At 35.7% G+C, this 21,049-nt stretch overlaps 1 protein-coding gene and 1 long non-coding RNA gene across 3 annotated transcripts in view; both read left to right on the forward strand.

Moving 5' to 3' along the window:
- The window catches only part of GPC6 (glypican 6), a 1,198,922-nt gene that overhangs the window by 79,213 nt on the left and 1,098,660 nt on the right, over nucleotides 1-21,049 (forward strand).
- Nucleotides 300-21,049, forward strand: part of LOC134759902 (uncharacterized) — a 32,354-nt gene continuing 11,604 nt past the window's right edge. The window contains exon 1 of the long non-coding RNA XR_010136812.1: nucleotides 300-18,971. This is a non-coding gene — a long non-coding RNA (uncharacterized LOC134759902). The remainder of the gene's footprint in view (nucleotides 18,972-21,049) is intronic.

Genomic DNA, 21,049 nt, shown 5'->3' on the forward strand with positions numbered 1-21,049 from the left:
TGAGATCTATTGTAAAACTATGGTGACTATGTTAATAATATATTTATATTCTTGAAAAATGCCAAGAGAGTGAATGTAAAGTGTTCTCACCATAAAAATGATGACTGCAAGTTAAAGCATATGTTAATTAGCTAGATTTAGTCATTTTACAAACATATTGTACACTGTAAATATATACAGATTTATCTGCCAATTTACAAAAAGAAAATAGGTCAATTGAAAAATGGTGGCTGGGCGTGGTGGCTCAGGCCAGGCACGGTGGCTCACGCCTGTAATCCCAGCACTTTGGGAGGCCGAGGCGGGCGGATCACGAGATCAGGAGATCCAGACCATCCTGGCTAACATGGTGAAACCCCGTCTCTACTAAAAATACAAAAAAATTAGCCGGGCATGGTGGCGGGCACCTGCACTCCCAGCTACTCGGGAGGCTGAGGCAGGAGAATGGCGTGAACCCGGGAGGCAGAGCTTGCAGTGAGCCGAGATTGCGCCACTGCACTCCAGCCTGGGCGACAGAGTGAGACTCTGTCTCAGAAAAGAAAAATGGTTATTGTTAGACAAAAAGCTGCCTGAGGGCATAACTTATAATTCCATATCCTTAGTGACTGAGAAGTAACTGGTGCATAGTAAGTCCTCTGACACTGGCTGAAATTGTTGAACCAAATTTAAGTAATTGGATCTATAGTCATGTGTTATTTATTTATTTAGAGATGGAGTCTCACTCTGTTGTCTAGGCTGGACTGCAGTGGCATGATCTCAGCTCACTGGAACCTCTGGTTTCTGGGTTCAAGCAATTCTCCTGCCTCAGCCTCCTGAGTAGCTAGGATTGCTGGTGTGCACCACCACAGCCAGCTAACTTTTGTATTTTTAGTAGAGACACGGTTTTGCCATGTTGGCCAGGCTGGTCTCGAACTCCTGACTTCAAGTGATCTGCCCGCCTTGGCCTCCCAAAGTGCTGGGATTACAGGCGTAAGCCACTGCACTGGGCTGTCATGTGTAATTTAATTTCTGAAACTTTGTTACACCTAATAGTACTGCATTTATAATCTTAACTTTTTATGGCTAAGAAAATATTAGGAAGAAAGCAAACTGCAACAATGTTTTATATGTATTTAGTTTATTTCATTGTAGGATCGTAATTGAATAATTTATCCTCTTAAACATTCCCTTTTGAGAGAATGCTGGTTCATTAATTCAGTCAGTCAGTCAGTCATCCATTTTTTGATTTAATGGGCACTTACTGAGTAGGTACTTCTTTGAGGAAACTACTATAGTGGAACAAAGTACTAAACTGGAACAATGAACTGGAAAATACAACAGATCCAAATATTTTCCTCCCGTCAAAGAGACCTTTATTTCTTTTTAGAAGACCATGCTGCCTATAGGTATATTGGACACAAATAATTCTTGTTTACAATGTAAATGATATGCTTTTTGAAAAGAATTTAAAGGTTCTTGATATTACAAATTGTGACTTTTTAAATCAAAAAGTCAATATTTTGTTAGGTAAATCTTTATTTTCATGATAAGAAATGAATTTAAAAACATTTATTTCACTATAATACTTGAAATATAAACATAGCGATAATTCATGATGTTGCTATTTTTTTGGTTAGCATGAATATACACATTTATGCTTGTTCTGATTTTGGATGAGTGATTCTAAATAGTATTATATATTCCGTATTACTTTAAAAGCATTTTGTCAACATATTATAACATACAATGTATTTTTACATGTATTTTTCTAACTTAGTTATGCTTTTAGTTTAATAGCATGACGTTTTAAACATTTTAAACTATAATTGGTAGAGGCAGTTTAAAGTTTATATGCTTTAGTATAAACATAGTCATACAGCAAGTATATTAACTTGGGAAAAACATACAGAAACACAGGAAGCTGTCATTATTTTCATGAAGCCATTATTTTGTTATTTTTTATTTTTATAAATATAGAAGAAAAAAAAAGCCCTGAATGGTTTGGCGATCATGTGGGGATATAATGTACGCAGTAATGTTACATGGTGTAATAGTTGTTGTTTCTTGGTGGTTCTTCTTTACTTAGACATAAATTCCAATGTAAATCAGTTTGCTTGGGACGGTGGTTCTGGTTGATACTTGTTGTACCTTCTAAATTGTTAAGAGCATCTACTTGTATTGTAAAAAGTGACCTGCTTTGGATGATTAACTATGTGGTCACTGCCATCACAGAGCATTTTGTAAGAAGGGTTGTTTGTGAATGAACTAGTTGTGAAAGTTGACAGCTCCTCCCTAGACTCCTAGGAAGCCTGACGTGACTGGTTACTATGGTAACAGAGTACTATGTGAATACACATTTCACACAGTCTCATAGAATCATACATGTCGAAATCTCCCTTTCAGTCTGTCTTGTAAATGGTGATCTGGCTTCCACTTGGTTACTCTCTGTGACCAAATAGAAACTACAACCTCCCTCTGCTTCTCATCTGTATTTTTCAATGCTCAGGAAAGAGGGTGCAGCTGGAGAAACCATATAAAAAAACAATGCAACTAATTGGTTCCAGTCCAGAAACTCCACCAGGCCTCATCTTCCTTCCTCCTGCTTCCTTCTACATCAGTTCCCGAGAGCTTGGGGTTTTGACTTTTTTGTTGAAGCCTCTGCCAGGTCCATCTCCATGGAGTGAGCAAAACCAAAATCACCCTCAGGAGGCACTTTGGAAACACAACAGTCACATTTCTGTATTACCACGTCGAGTGGTTGTCATGAACTTGTAGTGATTGGATATTAAAGTAACTAGACTTTCTGCTTTGCTCAGAGATGTCTTTGGTCCTTAAAGCCCTTCAAATATCCTTCAAACCAGTCCCATAATGAAAATCCTGTATATAATTTTCCAGTTTTGGAACTTAAGTCTACTATATATTAAAAATTATTTTCCCATGGTTTTATTATACCATAAACTTTTTGAAAATGCGACTACCATGTCCATGGAGAGAAGACGCTACTTTGTTGCATTCTATATTTTACGAGCATTGTGCGCTGTTGTAACTAATCATAATATGATGGCTACACTGGTTTTGGTATTTGAATAACTGATATGACACATTGCATCATATCTGTCTTCTTATTATCCTCCTGGCCTAAGCATTTACCTTCCAAACTACTACTATTTTATTATAAACAATTTTTACAAACTACAAAATCCTTTTATAGTTTATACTGTAATGAGGACTTTTATCTGATGAAAAAATATTGAGTAGGTAGCTTAAGTTATCTAAGAATATCCTTTCTGATATAAAAATGAAGAGTTGGGTCTCAAAGGATTCAGTGCCATTGCATCATCACTGCCTGTGGAACCCAGAAATTTCACTACCCATGGCCCTAAAGTCTAGACCTCCGGCATCAGAAAGGGTAGGGCACTGCCAGCTGGGACTCACTATGCCTATGGAGGAAATTTTGACACCTTTTCTGTTTCTGGAAGGCTTTGATTTTCAGATAATTCTTTTGCAAGGAATGAGATATGTTTACCTGTATCTTAACATGCATTCATTTTACGTTTCCCCGTGGGAGCACACAGAAGAAACTAACATTTCCTTTCATGTGATGACCCTTGAGCTATTTGAATATAGCTGGCATTCAGTTTCTTCTCCCAATCCCCCAGTGAATGTTTTGAAGGCCCTGGACTCATCTTCAGTCAGGGAGGGGAGACTCTTCTCTTTCAGACATAGGACATTATGCCTCTACTATTGCAAGCAAAGACACCACCCCTTATTTATTTCCTGGTTCCGGTAATCCCATAATAGTGTTGACTTATACTGCTTTTGGAATCAACCAAGCCCTACATAGTCTATTGTGATTACTGTAGTTGAACTATGCTTCCTTTAAATGTGTGATTAATTTTGTGATCCCTGGAACTCCATAGAAACCTAGAGACATAGATTCTTTGTAAACAAATAATGATATAAATAGAGAAAGATATCTCCTTGACCCCTATGCAGTGCCAGTTTTCTGTCCCGTACTATAATCTGGATTAGTAAAAAGGTAGTGGTGGAAGCAGTGACAGAATCCAAACCTCATGCAGACTCGTGCTTCGAGAATCATTAAAGTATGTGTTCTTCCAGCTTCTCGCCTGGATGTCGGTTAACTACTAAGGGTACAAAGGCAAGATGGGTCTTTGGGGTAATCAGGCAGAAGCAATTTTAGCTCCTGATGGGAGGTAAAAAAGAAAGAAGCTAAAGAGAAAATGCACACCTTAATAGAATAAGTCAAAAAAGTTATGGAGAGTTATGTGAGTAATAAACAACTCATTCGGAAAGTTACTTTGGCTTAGAAAGTACATAAGTAGTCTAATTCTGTAGTCATTTCACATCTATCTTATGTGAAATTGGCAGTACCAAACAAACAGCTTCTCTTTTTTTTCTTTTCTTGTTCCAGGTCTTTGGAAAATAGTCAATTTTTTCTCTGATAGATTTAAATTATCTCTTTTGTTGAAATTGATTTGTGTTACTGCTTTTCATTTTTCAGCAGATTTTCTCATAATTCGTTTATATCAAAGTGTCAATAGATCCTGAGAACAGGGTACACTTATGTCCTGTGTGTATAGTATGCATTAAAGGGCCTTATTCCCAAGTCAACAGTCTTCCACATTGTGAGTGGCATATGTATACCTATTGCTTGCTATTTTGAGTTTTAAATTATTTAAGCAAGAAAGCCTGAAACTAATTAAACTCCAGTGGTTTATTTATTAATATTAATTTACAACCTGGTAGCTTAATCAGTATCCTGCTTTCTTCTTTTTCTTTAAAGACTTGGCATAATTTTACATAGCCTTGTGATTGCTTTGAAAAGGCTGTAGTGTTCTTGCATCATTAGATGACAATTTTCTTTTCTAGTTTGAAAACTTAAAGTTCTCAAGTCAATATGCCTATAGTGAACCATTTATTGAAGGGGTGTTCATTGCGAATAGCATGGCCAATTAAATGAAGAATAATTGGTTTAGTTGAGCACCTTGCAATACTTCTCTGGTTTAGAATACTGCAGAAACTCAATGGTTCTTTCTCATGCTGTGTGTGATTTTGCTTTCTTTAAAACCTGATGTGCCTAAGTAGATTTACCCTACCAGTAGATGGTTTAATTTGATTTTAATGATATTCTATTTGGCTCTATAAACTGTACTGAAGCCAGCACTGCCATGCTGTTAAAAATGTAATCTATTCTATAATGACATTAGGTGACAATGAAAGCAGATATTAGAGACATAACCATTTTCATATTTAATAGAGAAGCAATGTGTTCTAGGTAATGAAGTTAAGACTTAACATGACATTGTCAGCACATGTTAACTCTATGTTTTGGAAGGCTGCTTTTTAGATCTAAGTAAATATAATTCAAAATGCCCGTATACTTGTTTATCTGTTAGATGCTTTCTTGTTTTGTTTTACACATCATAACTGCCAGGATCATTTATTTGGCAGAGCCTCAGAATAAAAACAACTCAAACCAACCAAACAAACAACAACCAAGAACTAATAAAATCTTTGAAGCTTGAAACTCTAGAGATGAGGTAATTTTTTTTCCCTGGATAACTACTTCCAATCTAGTATTTGAATGGCAAACAACTAAGCAACATTTGTATGCTTCCTTTTGAAGTAAGGTGGAAACATTTTTCATCAGTTTTTCGACTGTTAGTTGGAATATTTGTGATCACTTTAAAGTGTGACAATAATATGAAACTCCCAAGATGACCAGCAGCATAGCCTTTAGCCCATTTGTGTTCATTTTAAATATGCTTTTATTGAACAATTAATATGTCTAGACACTTTATTGTGAAAACTAGAAATTTTTCCTATCCACTCCAGTGTAACCAGTGTAAATAGTTCCCTGTGTATGCCCTCTATACATTTTCTGTCATATATAAGCATACATGTAATAGATTTTTTTTTAAAGAGACAAGATCTTGATATGTTGCCCAGGCTGGAGTACAGTGGCTATTCACAGGTATGATCATAGTGCACTATAGCCTAGAATTTCTGGGCTCAAACAGTCCTCCTGCCTCAGTCTCAAGTAGCTGGGACTACAAGTGTCTGCCATTGTGCCTGGCCTAAAATTTTATCTTCTAAAAATTATAAAAATGAGGGAATTATACTATGTATACAGTTCTCCAACTGGCTATTTCATAAACAATGTACTGTGTAACCTTTTCTGAATCAGGCACATATTTTATTTTTTCTAATGGCCTAGGATGACATTGTAGGTATGAACTTCATGCTTAACTTTAGTTTGTTCTTGGTTGTTTTCCAATTTTAAGTTTGAAGTTAGATGCAGTTACATGAAGCAAGTGAACTCTATTCTGGTTTTCCTGCCTCTAAAATGCCTTTTGTCATTAGTTCTGCTATCTTCAGAGATAAATGAATACATTTTGTAGGCAGACAGAATTGCATAAAAGAATTTTTTTTCTTCTTGGCTTATTTTTTCTCAATAATTTCTTTTATCCCTGCAAATAATACAATGTAATGCATCAAATATATAGTTGACACATGCTTTCAAACCAAGCCATTGTAGGTGAGACTAACCTGGAAAACAGATCCAGAATCAAAGTGATCACATCAGTTAAGCACAGCAATACACCCTCTTACAGTGAAAGACGTTCAGAGCAATTCATGAGTGTGAAGGACAAAACACGGTTAGGTTAAGGATTAGGAACAGATGACCAGGTTGGGAAAATAAAGTTAATATCTTATACTCCCCACATGGTATTATTGTGTTTTTCACACTCCAACCGCCTATAAAATGGCAGCACATAATTTAGGCCATGAGTTCTGTCTTTGGCATGAGAATCGGACTAGGGTTTAGACCTTGGTTGCCTTGTTTAGCTACTATCAACAGCAAATAAATTTGCATGAGCATAACTGTAGCAGAGAATGCAAGAGAATGGAGTTCAGGAAAAAATTAGGGCCTAATTAGATAGAAAACAAGGAGAGGTATGTGTGTGTGTGTGTGTGTGTGTGTGTCTGTGCATGTGCTGAGAAATGAGGAGATTGGTTATGATGTTATACAGTAAATGATTTTATAGAAGAAGATTAATCTGGGAGTAAATTGCAAAGCCAAAGGATTACATGGCTAGGCTAATAAGTTGTGCTTTTTGTTTTGTTTTGTTTTGTTTGTTTGTTTGTTTTTTTGGTAACTCAGTTCTGAAGTTGACGAGAACCCAGATTTGTATGTCATAGCAATAGAAACAGAGACGGAAGAGTTTGAGAGTATTAAAGTTAAAAGTTGAAAACAGTACATTGTTGGTTTGAAAGATGGTTAAAGAGCTTTGATTTCCTAATTATTTTGATGGATGAGAAGGAGGGAGGGGATTTCTTATCAACTAGTTATGTCCTTTTGAAAAACAAGTTGTTTGATTTTTTAAGATCTATATTTTAAAACATTACATCCTTTTAAAACATTAACTTAAGTTTTTGTTTATTTAAAGAGATGTTTGTTATGAACAGGATGTTACTATGAAATTTTTTGAAGATTGTATTTCTTTTTCTTTGCCATAAAAAATGAATATGATCATATTGTGGATAATTGTCCTAACCATAATTATAGCTCTGTTTTCTAGGGAAACAATGAAATATATTCTTGGAAGAAAATAAGTTTAGAAAATACTCTTTAATCATCCCAGTGCAATTATATTCATTATTTATTTTGCTTTTTAAATCAGTAAATTATTAGCTACTGAAAATTAGAATTACTACCAATGGATAGATAAGGCTTTACATATTTAATCATTTAATTAGTGATTAACTACATTTTTGACTTTACAAATAAATCATTCATTTTTGGAAATTTAAGTCAACCACTAAATATTAATATTCTTTATATAATTTTACATTATTTCACTAAGACTAAAAGTGTACCTAAGATTGGTTGTTGTGAAGTTTTAAAAATGTATATGCTTTTATTTTAAAAGAGATTAATATTATATATTATTAGGATATTATATGAGCAAACATGTTTTCTTCAATTTTTTTTAACCATGTATGTAGTCAGTCATTACTAAGAGAGAGTGAGTGGGGAGTCACTGCCCCATCCCTTTATCTCTGCGTACCACTGTTCTGAAGATATTTTGTTGATGACGTATATGAGCAAGATATTTGGACAAAGAGTCTGTTTTCTGATCCTCTAGCTAATATGCTTATATATGAAAAAAATTAATAACGTTCATATGTGTGCTGTCTTTTGTTCATGCTCAAAGCAGTCTCAATGATTTTTTTCACAGGGGTGTTCTCCGGTGTATACTTGAGGCCACCATCACATTTTTAAATCCAGGCTTAGAATAGTGACTATAACCAGGTTTATCTTCTTTTATGCATCCATGGTATATTGCCTTCTAAACTGTACCCAAATTCTTTATCAGAATCATTTTTAACAAAGTGCTTCAAGCTGTAACCTTCAGTTGACGAACCTTGCTCTTTGAGTGGAGAACTATTTTTTATTCATGCCCTAGACTATTACCAAGCAGAGAGCTTGAAGGCAGTCCATTGTCCAGATATACTAATAAAATCGACATTCATACCTAGTTTTCCTAATGTATGGGTATATGTCATTATCCATTCATGGTTTGTCTTTCATACTTTTCATACGCATCAAGCCAAATGTCTAGGACACAAAGATGTCCAATATTTCCTTAATCTCAAGGAGCTCATAATTAAGTGTTACAGGAGAACACACGGACAAATTATCGTGCAGGTAGAATAAAGCTATTAGGTATAATGTGAAAGCATCCTCTAGGGTATAAAGGGAAAAAATGATGAGAGTGTTTATACTCTAAACTGCTATCATCATTGGAAAACAGCAGATTTTAAACCAAATAATTTCTTTAGCAACCACTAGATAATAGTTAAAAGAACCATCTCTTTAGCCCTTATTACACGCTAGGCACATACAGATATTTAATTATCAAATACCTCTTTAAAATTAGCCTTATACCAAAGTATTTTACTTTGATAAATCAGAGCTCATGAGCCTTTTCTCCAGACTCAACAAATCAAAATCTTATAATGTTATGAGGAACTCATGGATTAAATGTTTGTTTCATTGCTCAGCATACATTTTAGTGTATTTTGCTTTTCTGAGAAGGTGTTGTACCTTGTTTTCATTTAATTTCTATAGCATATACACTTAGTGCTTAAGCTGTCATGTGATCTGCATTTGAGGAGCAAGCTATGTTAGCACTGTGAGCCATTCTCATTTGTAAGTCAGTAATTGTGACAGTGCTTCTAAGTATGTAGACCTGTATTATAAATGTTAGGGGAGGTTTAGTAATGTAATGGGAGAGGCGGTCCCCATTCTTATCCTTTGTGTTACTTACAATTGGCTGACTTTTAACACATTCATGGGGTGTTTTATATGTGGTCCTGCGTTCAGAAATCAAATTCAGATTTTAGCAATTCTTTTATTAGCATTTTCTTTCCTATTAAGAATTTGAATGGGCACATACCAAGTCATTTAACCCTGCCTAAGCATCTTTTATCATTAAAAGTATTTGATAAACTTATCAGACACCTCAATCAATGTTTTTCTGAACAGAAAAAGTGACTTAATATTAATCTTTACAACCAGAAATTTGGGGAAAGCTATACTTGTATTAGTTGGAGACCTCCCATGCTTCAAAGTGTGTTGCTTCAGGTTGCCTTAGTTTGTTGGATAACCAGGCCCCTCTTTGAATTCACTGTATGTTTGTGATTAATGTAATTCACACAACTTCTCTTTTCTTTATCCACAACCCAATGTTTTAATGAGATATGCTTTTCTGTTTTGTTTTATGTTTCTATTGTTTTCTAAGTTGAATTAATGAAAGCTTTTAGTCTGAAGGAAGGGAAATGCCTGTGGAATCAATGCTGAACCTCTGTGGTGCCTACATTTACTTTTTTTATCAACTTTATCAGAAAACTGAGTGGACCATGGCAAATTCTTAATTGGTTTTGATAAAACTACCAGTGAAGAGTGAAACACATGGAGTAGGCTTGAAACTTAATTGAAATCCAGCATCAAGTATTTTTTGTTATACAGTCTGTCTTTTTCCTTTTGGAATTTCTTTTGTCTGTTACTGTGCTATGATAAGTCATCTGCAATTTCAGCACTTTGGAAGAGATATTTTACAAAGGAGGGGAGGATACAAGAGGAATGATAAATGGCAAGGAAAACGACACACTCTTAATGCTTTTTGTCATACTCATGTCCTCTTGTCCTGTCAAACATACCTTTTCTGCAATGAATTCAACTCTTGTTATGTGGCATTGTTATTTTACAAGGGAAGACTAGCCAGAGAATTTCTGGTAGATGCCAAAGAGACGGAGTGGTACTTCACATTTTATAGGTGATTGGTAGGTTTAGTGTCTTGTATCTAGAAAGTGGACACATAGAGTAGAGCAGCTTATTTGAGACTCTTCTCCCTCCATCCACAGCCGAGGAAATTATAGGAAGCATTCTAGTTAGTTGAATGGTTCATAAATATGTGACAGTTTTTTTGTTGGTTGGTTGGCTTTTGTTGTTTGATATTAATGGACCAAGAAAAAAAAAAAAGCAAATTTTTATTTTGAATAATGAGGGTGAATGAGTAATAGGAGTAATGTAGTTCTTTTCTGTAACAAATTTCAGATAACTTGATTTAATTGGGAGTAACTTATTTTCTAACATAGAAAAAATAATATTGAGATTCCCGTTCAACATGGTAACATGAGCAAATATGTTTATCTCTATACCCTCCTGAATATCTCACTAAGACTAAAATAAAGGGGAAAAAAGGATAGAAACATACATGAATAAAGAGGATTGGAGAGGACATAAGAATCAGTTAGAAATACTATGAATTTATGGATAATATAAATTAGAAGGAGGGATTTCTAGAGCAGAAGAAGTTGCATACCTAGTGCTTGCAGGGGGAGGTGCCAACAAGCAGGAAGCAAAATCATGATTCAGAACCTGGGAGAGGACAGCAATTGGCAATGTGAGGAAGTGCGGAAGCCAGTTGTGAAATATGGGGCTGAAACAAGGAAGTTTGTTCAAAGTCTAAGTAGGGTATCTTATAGCTTTGCTATATGTTATAGTTTTGCTAAATTTTATAAATGTTGCTATATAGCTTTCCCTGCATGAACAGACACTGACTACTGGAGTGCCCTTACTCTAGTCAGAATGAGGTTTATTCTATGTAGACATTGAACTTAGAGAGGTTCCATACATTGGAACACCATGCATAGCTGAGGGTAGAGTCTTACAATACACAGTGAGATATCCCATCAATTACTTCCGATAGCATTGGCAGACTGGCCTATAACTATCCCCTCATGCATCTCTACACAGATTAGTGAAAGCCAATTTTCTGGAGAAACTGGCTCCAGAGGAAAGAGATGGTGACATTTGAAGAGTCAGGTCACATTTGAAAATCTGTTCACTCTGCAGTGAAACCCTTTGGTTGACAAGCTGCAGCCCTCGTGCATAGTGTTCCTAGGCTGTTTATTTTCTCACTTGTAAATATATATAAGAATCACCAAGTGTTTGGAGTGTGCTCTGACAAGAAATAAATAGGCCACAAGAAGGGGAAAAAACCCACGAAAAAGGAAATTGGAGAAACTAAATTAATAGGTATGGATCAGAAAAAATGACTTAAATAAGCAACAGAGAATGTTAACTTAGAGAAATAAAAGTTGCATCCACAAAAAAGAATGTGATGCTATTACTGTCAGAACTACTGAAGAACAAGAGAGACCTTGTGAGAACTAAAAAATTGGAAGCAGGAGTAAAATAAAGAGTAGAAGCATTTGAACATTAAGGGTGTATCCTAGAAAGTAGAACAAGTAGAACATATAGTATCCAACTTATACTGTTTTCAGAAAAAGAGCAGAACAAATAAAATAAATTATCAAAGTAATAAAATTAAGTCCCAGGACTGAAGGAAAGGTGCTTCCACATGCTGAGTGCATTGCCAAATTAATGAAAAATGGGTAGAAACATCATCGCAAATTTTCAGAACCCTAGGCGTGAAGACCAGATCACAGAGGCCTCTAGATGAGAAAAATACATATGTTGTATATGAAGGATTAAGAATCCAAGTGACATAGGATATACATGGAGCATAATGGAAACTAGAAGTGAAAGAAAATCGCAAAACAATAGCTGTTTGACAGCTCTAGGGAACAACAAACCCAGATTGGAGCATGAGCACCGAGGGCTTCAGGAGTATAGATCAACTGATATCTTTGATCATATGAAAATCCATACTGAAAGTGCTCTTAATGTTGGAGAATTTTGGAGTCTAAGCAATGGGGAAAAGGACAGGCAACTGTTAAATCCAGGAAAAATATAAAGTTTTACAAGAAGGGAAATATCATAATAGACTATTTGGCTTATCAGAGAAAATATATACTCATAATAATGCAAATACTGCCTAATACCTTTAAAAAGTGAAATTTTATATTTGTTCCAGAATAATTGACTCTTAGGAGTTATACATTTCCTTGCAGTTATTAAGGAGTAATAAATTACCAATTATATTCTTTTAACTACATTTTAAAGTGATTCCCTTATATATATATATTTTTAAATGTTTAGCTATTTATTAAAGAAAATGCTCAAAGTAAAGGAAAGGGCCTCAATTCATTAGGGAAAAACAAATAATATTAGTAAACTATTGGAATCAGAATGTTTTGAGAGGAAACGAATTATCTTGTTGCTGATAGATATTTCAGAATTTTAAATGATATTAAGTATATGGACTAAGTGGTATTGTTTATATAAGAATATTGTGACTTTCACAAATAGTGATAACCATCTGGGAATATTTCTTCTGGAAAGTAGTGTATATATTATATATATGAATATATGTATGTGTGTATATATACACACACTCTATTATGATATTCTTTTGATGATGTAATGGATTCACTTTGGGGCTATAGCCACAGAATTATGTAGTATAGTAGTTAATTGATTAGCAGTTTATTAAACTGCAAAAGAAAATTCTGTAACTTTCTTTTCTATTCAACTACTAACGCTTTACAAATAAGAACCGGTATTCAACAAATCTTCACGGCAGAGTACAGAGTGATTTTTAAGACAGGTGAAGTATTGTGTTCCTCATTGCTAATTCAACTAATTTCTATTTTAACAATAGCGGTTTTTAAAATTGCAATGGTTTTTGCTTTTTTCTCTAATCAGCACCATGCTGGTTATAAACGAAAAGGTTCACTTTAAATTTTTTTCTGCAATATGCCTTGATTGTTAATTTCCAGGTCAGCATCTAGTCTATCACAGTTTCATGGGATGATAATTTATGGTTATAATGGACAGTCTATTTAAAACTATGATGAGGTCACTCTGTCTTAAGAAGCTGAAGTACTGTATTCCATTCTCTCACTTACTCAGAATTGCATCACGTTAGTTTGCTAATTTCCCATCTTTAAGGACTGTGTTTTGTTCAAATAAAGCTTCAGCCTTCCCACTGCCTAATTTATTACTAGCAGTTCACATTTCATTAATTGGGTGCCTGATTTATTAGGCAAATCACATTATTTGCTTTCTTCCCTTCCCTCCCCTCCATTTTCCTTCTGCTGCCCTCCTTACCAGGTAAAGGAATGATTTCTCTTTCCCAGGTAGAGCTTTCTTCTGTTATTTCTTGGATTTGAGAGTTCTAATCTTATCTCGTGCTGTATATAGTGCAGATTTTAAGTTTAACTAAAAAATCCTTCTCTGATTCCAGTGTCAAATATACTATTCTTAAAACTGTAGTTGAATGAATTTAGCACATTTTCCAGCAATAACAATAGAATCAGAGATTCAGAGAATTAGGGTTAAAATGGACCTTAGAATGTGTTTACTTTAAATCCATCAAGTTCAAATAAAAAATTATTTTTCTTAAAGCAGGAGCATTTATATTTCTCTCTAGAAAATATCAGTAAATACACTCATCTAATAAATAAAAGAAGTTGCATCACTAAGGCACTGCCCCAAATGCTCCATATCTGTGAGCAGACTAGACAACAAAATACAAGTTGCCTCTGATCTTTTACCAAGAATTCTCAGCCCATTTCAACATCTAGTGTGAGACCAGCATTAGCCACCTACTGGATGGGCTTTCTGGTGGGGTTACATCTAGAAGTACAAAACTTCTCAAACTCTCTGTGGTGATGAATCAGTCTTCTTCTTCCTCCCTTCTTCCCCCTCCTCCACCTCCTGCTCTCTTTTTTCTTCCAATCCATCGCAGATTGATTCTCTCATAAAATACAGCTAAATTAATTTATACAATTGTATAAAAAGACACATAAAATACAAGCCCCCAATTTTTATTATTAGATCTAATGGACAAGAAAACGTCGACTTGCTACCAGAATTTCTAAGTTTATTCTTTTTTAAAACTTTTAAGTTCAAGGGTACATGTGCAGGTTTGTTACGTAAGTAAACTTGTGTCATGGAGTTTGTTGTACAAATTATTTCACCCAGGTGTTAAGCCTAGTACCCATTAGTTATTTTTCGTGATCGTCTCTCTCTTTCTTCACCCTCCAATAGGCCACAGTGTGTGTATGTGTGTCAATGTGTTCTCATCATTTAACTCCCACTTATAAGTGAGAACATGTGGTATTCAGAAGCAGAAAATCTAAGTTAATTCTTTTTTTTCTTTCTTCTTCTTCTTCTTTTTTTTTTTTTTTTTGAGATGGAGTTTCGCTCTTATTGCCCAGGCTGGAGTGTAATGGTGCATTCTCAGCTCACTGCAACCCCTGCCTCTTGGGTTCAAGTGATTCTCCTGCCTCAGCCTCCGCAGTAGCTGGGATTACAGGTGCTTGCCACCATGCCCAGCTAATTTTTTTTTGTATTTTTAGTAGAGACGGGGTTTCACCATGTTGGCCAGGCTGGTGTCGAACTCCTGACCTCAGGTGATCCGTCTGCCTCAGCCTCCCAAAGTGCTGGGATTACAGGCATGAGCCACCGCGCCTGGCCTAAGTTAATTATTTTGTTGTTGTTGTTGTTGTTTTTAATTTGTTTCTATTTTTTTATTATACTTTAAGTTCTGGGGTACATGTGCAGAACGTGCATGTTTGTTAAATAGGTATATGCGTGCCATGGTGGTTTGCTGCACCCATCAAGCCCGTCATCTACATTAGGTATTTCTCCTAATGCTATCCCTCCCCTAGCCCCCCACACCCCCTTATTCTTAGGGTCTGGAACAAAGCAGTTCAGTTTGAGTAACATTACTCTACTCTGCTACGTTTGATGGCCATGTAATGAGCTTTCCATTTACTTTGTGCTAAGATTGGACACATCTAAAATATTTGGCAATACAAATGATTTCTTTATATTTTCTATCTGTTTTGGGGACCATTGTTAGGCATATTTTTAATGTCAGATTATATATGTTAAATTCATTATGTAATATAAATTTCATAGTAGTCAACTCATCAAAGTTTCTTTATTAATATTTTTGTTATGCTCACGATTATATAGTTAAGAAATTTATGATAGCATCACTGATGACACATTATATGTGGACAAACTTATTAAGTAATAGGAAAAGAATGTGGGGGATGTATGTGTGAGACGTGATATATATCAGTTTTCAGCACTTATCCTACCAATGGCTTCTCACAGAATGGTCTCTCCTACCATTTTTCTTTTCTTCCTTTTCCTTTCTTTTCTGCCATCCAAACTTCCACCTCATTTCTTCATGAGCGTTTCACTGTTTTATTAGGGTGTGCCTCAGTTGCCAGTTTTCACCTGTCTTCCAAGCCCAGATCCCATTTTGTGTGGGGTTAGCAAGTTCCGCCTCCTCAACAGGACTATGCCTGTGTGACTCTTCTTCATGCTGTTTTACTTACATTATATAATTGTTAATTCAGTATGGAGTACCATGATAAATATTTGGGATAAAAAGAGGAGGGCATGGACCCTGCACCCAAGGACTTAGAGTTTGGTAGGAGACAGTTAGTAAATTGTTAATAGTAGCTGTGATAGTAGTCTTTATAAAGTATGATGAGGACATAAAAGAGGGAGCAGGTAGTTTCCTTTGGGAATAAGTCAAGAAAAGCTTTATTAAATTATGCCAGTTAGTACAACCACTAAGGAGAACAGTTTGGTGGTTCCGCAAAAAACTAAAAATAGAGCTACCATATGCTCCAGTAGTCTCACTGCTGGGTATATACCCAGAGGAAAGGAAACCATTATATTGAAGGAGATATCTGCACAACCATGTTTGTTACAGCCCTGTTCACAATAGCCAAGATTTGGAAGCAACCTAAGTGTCCATCAACAGATGAATGGATAAAGAAAATGTGGTACATATACATAGTGGAGTACTATTCAGCCATAAAAAAGAATAAGATCCCGTCATTTGCAACAACATGGATAGAATTGGAGATCATTATGTTGAGTGAAATAAGCCAGGCACAGAAAGATAAACATCACATATTCTCACTTATTTGTGGGGTCTAATATATATATATATATAAAATCTCTGAGCAGCCTAAACAACAAAATATGTACTACTGTGTACCCACTAAAATTAAAAATAAAATTTTTTAAAAAATGTGACAGTTGAGCTATGTTAAGAGGATTAAGTATTGGAGGATGTGGCTGTCTCATATGGGGTATTGGGGTTGCAGTGTATTCTAAGGCACATGGAATCTGGAAAAGGCATTGAAATGAGTAAATGTTAAGAGATTTCAGCTTTGGAGCTATGTTTTCAGATACCCACAGTTTATACAGCTTGAGTGGTGGCCCTTTGATTTATGCTGTTTTTTAGGCCCCTCTAGTAGGAATCAAAAGTGTTTTTTACTTTTTAAGACTCAGCTGGAGCCAGCGTGAAACCTACCCCTCTAATGTATTTGCCTGGAAAAAACGAAAAAAGGAATTCATGCACAGCAATTGAGCTATTAAAATTTTGTAGGCATTTCTCTATATTTTGGAAAACTTAGGAATATCTCTGGATGAAAGATGAAAAATTTGCATGCTTAGGAACATGCTAGACATTAAGAAGGTGTTTCAGACCTAATTTATTTGGATTTGTATCATAATAATTTCTAGCCAGTTAGTCCCCACATAACCCCTGACAATAAAATTAAGAGGTGGTTTTATACTGGTGTTTGGTTTTTGTAGTTAATAGCTGTTTGTAGGAGCATATTTGTGTATATTTTTAATTTTCATGATTAATTGCAGTATTTTTAAGGTCTAATGTGGCTTTTGTGAAGGATACATGCAATGCTTTGCTTTATACTTACAGACAATAAGGATTTAATTTATCCCAACTTGGTTAGCAATTCAGATGGTAGCAATGGGTAGCTTATACTCAGTAAGAGAGGAACACAGGGGATGTGGTGGAGGCAGTTGAGTGAGACAGTGAGTGAGATGCTAGAAGAGTAAGCAGTGACCATTCTAAGGTGCTGCAGTTTGATTTTTAGGCTATGGGAGAACTTAAAGAGTTTTAAAGAGTAATGGAGGAAAATCACTTACCGGGTATGATGATCACTACTGGGGCAATGAGTACATCAAAAGTCCAGACTTCACCACTTTGCAATGTCTGTATGTAACAAACTGCACTTGTACTCCTTAAATCTACAAAAAGGGGAAAAAAAGAGAGAAAAAAAGAGTGATGGAGGATGTGGGTGCGAGTAGAGCATCTTATTTGCGTTGTAGATGTATCCATCTGGTAGTAATATGTAGTGATAGGAGATGAAATCAAAGCCCTAGGGACTAATGAGGAGACTCTGGCAGTGTGAATACAGAGGAGGTATGCAGGGCCCTGCCTGCGTGGTTACCACTTTTATTCATTCAACAGATGTTCATTAAGTTCCAACTAGTGACTAGGTACTGGAACATAATGGAGAGAACATAGTCGTGGTTTGTACCTTTAGGGAGCACAGGGAGAATTATCTGACAGCTTCCAGGTCTCTGTTTAGGTGACTAGATGGAACCTAGAGCCCTGAGTGCGCTCAGCACCACGGGGAAAACAGGAGGAGAAAGAGGCTGTGTGTATAGTTGAGTGGTGGCTTTGCAGCAGTTGTAGATGACATTCAGTTTTGGATAAACTGAGCTAAAGTAGTTTGAGAGGCTGTGGGGTTGAGAGGTATAGGCCTGTGCTTCTTAGACCATAGTGTGCATTGGACTATCTGGGCAATCTTGTTCAATTGCAAATTCTCATGCAATAGGTCAGGGTGGGGCTTGAGATTCTTATTACTGCCAAGTGAGCTGATGCTGCTGGTCCATAGGTCATACTTTAAGCAGTAGAAGGGTAGTTAAGAAGCTGGTTAAGAATATCTACATTCTCTCTCTGGCTCTCTCTCTCTCTCTCTCTCTGGCTACACACACGTGCACACACACACACACACACACACGTGTATGCAGTTCAAGCTTTAGAAGAAACATAAAAAATTTTTGGGAGTAGAACCGTTTACAGATTGGGGAGTAGCTGCATATGTGTACATATACAAGCACTTATGATAAAATTGCTTTTGCAGAAAGTCCATAATCTCTAGGTCATCTGGAAAATATTTCTTTATGTCAAACATGTACAGAACATATTTTGTTGACTTTGCTTGTGGCTGTCAAAGGGGAATAATGAACTCATATTTACAGATAACCATTTCCAAACCATACTTTATTTTCAAGTGTTGCCTTTTCAACTCTAATCCATAAAATCTGAAAAGTGGTAAAAAAGAGAAAACAAAATGTCCAGCGAACATTTTTTTAAATACTGTGCTTCTGTGAAGGAAATACTGTGTAGTGTCTGTTGCCTGAGGGGAAGAAGATAGCAAATGTCATTTGTGGAATAAATATATATAATTGCGTGTCATATTCTGAGCCTGCACTAAAAAACTGTAGATGTTATTGGTTTTCACTGGTTGATTGCCTCGCTAGACAAAACACTTGAGAAGGAATCCTCAGCTTCTTCTTCTCTTCATTTTAGAAAAGAAAAAAAGGATGAGAATACAGAAAGTGGCTTTGCTAAGTTGCAGAGAACGGGGAGGTAGGATTTTTTTCCGGTAGTTTTTGATGTGTTCAAATGTGATCAAGATTTATGTAGTAGCTAGGCATTTGACTTACCTCTATCTTTTTAATAAGCATTAGTTACACTTGCGATGACTGGTAATCATTTTATTTGTTCTAAGCATTGTTCAAATAAATTATTAGGGAATTGGAGTAAATACTGCTTTTCCAGTGTGGTTATCCTCTGATTGTGATACCTTTCTTTACTGTGACTGCTGAGATGATGTGGTCTGTGTGACAGTCGAATATACTGTATGAGTAATACTTTCCACTTCTTAGTTGGATTTGCAGTTTTATTTCCTTTTACACTTGTTCATTGACTCTACTTTCATTTAACAGGAAAAAAATCAATTGCATAGGAGAAAATAGAGATGTTTCAGTCTCATTAATAGACTGAAACCTCATTAGGGAGACAATGGTTATGTAATGAAAGGTGCTTAACATCAGAAGACCTGGATTAAAATCCTGGCTCAGCTCTTGGCTAGTTTAGGAAACATCTCACAGTCTGAGTCTCCTTGGCTTGGAATACAGCACAGGCAAAATGCATTTATGATACAGTAATAAGTGTGCGATGTGAAAACATTCTCATGTAGACAGCATTCCTAGTGAAGTGCTTCAAATTAAAATTATATATATATATGTAATAAACTGAATAAGTGTCTTAGCTAATGGCATGAAATGCAAACATCTAATAAAATGTTAAACTCATATTTTAAGCCTTCTAAATTTTCAGACTTGAAATTGGTGGCAAAATGGATGGTCACTGCCTTGACAAAAGAATCAGACACTCTCTGTAGAACTGACTCCTCAGATTCAGGGAAGATAATGCAGAGCTTTGAGGAAATACATAAATATAAAAAACAACTTTAAAAAAATGACCATTTTGGTTTTATATTTTTTATTTTTTTCCTTCCAAACGATTACGTATTTTTATTCCTTCCAAACCATTATGTATTTTCTTTCTCTTGCATGATTCTAGTAAATTTTACTTTTTTGTAATTTTCTACCTCAGGAAAATATCTGAAGACTTAAAGCAAATTCCCAGGAACATTTATATGCATGATGTTTATAGCTGCTCATGTATTATACTTGTATATATTAGATACTAGAAAACTCTTGTTTCTCCAGTAATATTTATGAGAGAATATATGTGTATGTGTGTGTTATATTCTAAAGAACAAACAAAATAATTAGCTACAGTCTACAGAGGTTACCTTGGTTGTTTGTCTTAATGTTTTTGCTCAAAAAATGTCACTCAGGGCTGGGTGCAGTGGCTCACTCCTGTAATCTTAGCATTTTGGGAGGCCGAAGCAGGAGGATTGCTTGAGCCCAGGAGTTCGAGACCAGCTTGGGCAACATGGCAAAACCCTATCTCTACAAAATATACAAAAAATTAACCTGGTGTGGTGGCATACACCTGTAGTTGCAGCTACTCAGGAGGCTGAGATAGGAGAATCAGTTGAGCCAGAAGGTCAAGGCTACAGTGAGCTGTGATCACACCACTGCACTCCAGCCTGGGTGAAGCAGCAAGACCTTGTCTCAATTAAAAAAAAAAAAAAGTCACTCAGACTGAAGGGAATATCAAAATTTGAAATTAACCCAATCACCAGCGAGAATCTATGAACTATTTTGGCAAAAATGAGATATGTTTATTTGCCATGTATTTATTAATTGCTGAATTAGTATTATAGAAAGACTACATAACATTGGAAAACTTAGGAATCTTCCCTCAAAAGTTGACCAAATACCTGTACAGTTTCTGTTGATAGCCTTGAAATGCCAGGAGGTAGACTCCTGTCAGTTCGAGTCATGAGTTTAGAACTCAGGGCTGCAGATTCTGATACCCTACATAGGTCAAAGACCAGGGTGAGGTTGTTGGATCTGTGTGTTTTTAAACATCAGAGAAAACCATTATGAATTATCTTGAGTAAAATCATCTGTAAAATTTCCTCTCTTGGTAACCTAGATTAAACTTTGGACCTTGAGAAATCCTAGCTAAAAATAGCTATTGAAGAGTTTGTTTATTGCACTTAATACATTGGCCCCAGAGAAACTCAG

The sequence above is a fragment of the Pongo abelii genome, chromosome 14 (genome assembly GCF_028885655.2).
Source record: "Pongo abelii isolate AG06213 chromosome 14, NHGRI_mPonAbe1-v2.0_pri, whole genome shotgun sequence".
NCBI classification, from domain to species: domain Eukaryota; kingdom Metazoa; phylum Chordata; class Mammalia; order Primates; family Hominidae; genus Pongo; species Pongo abelii.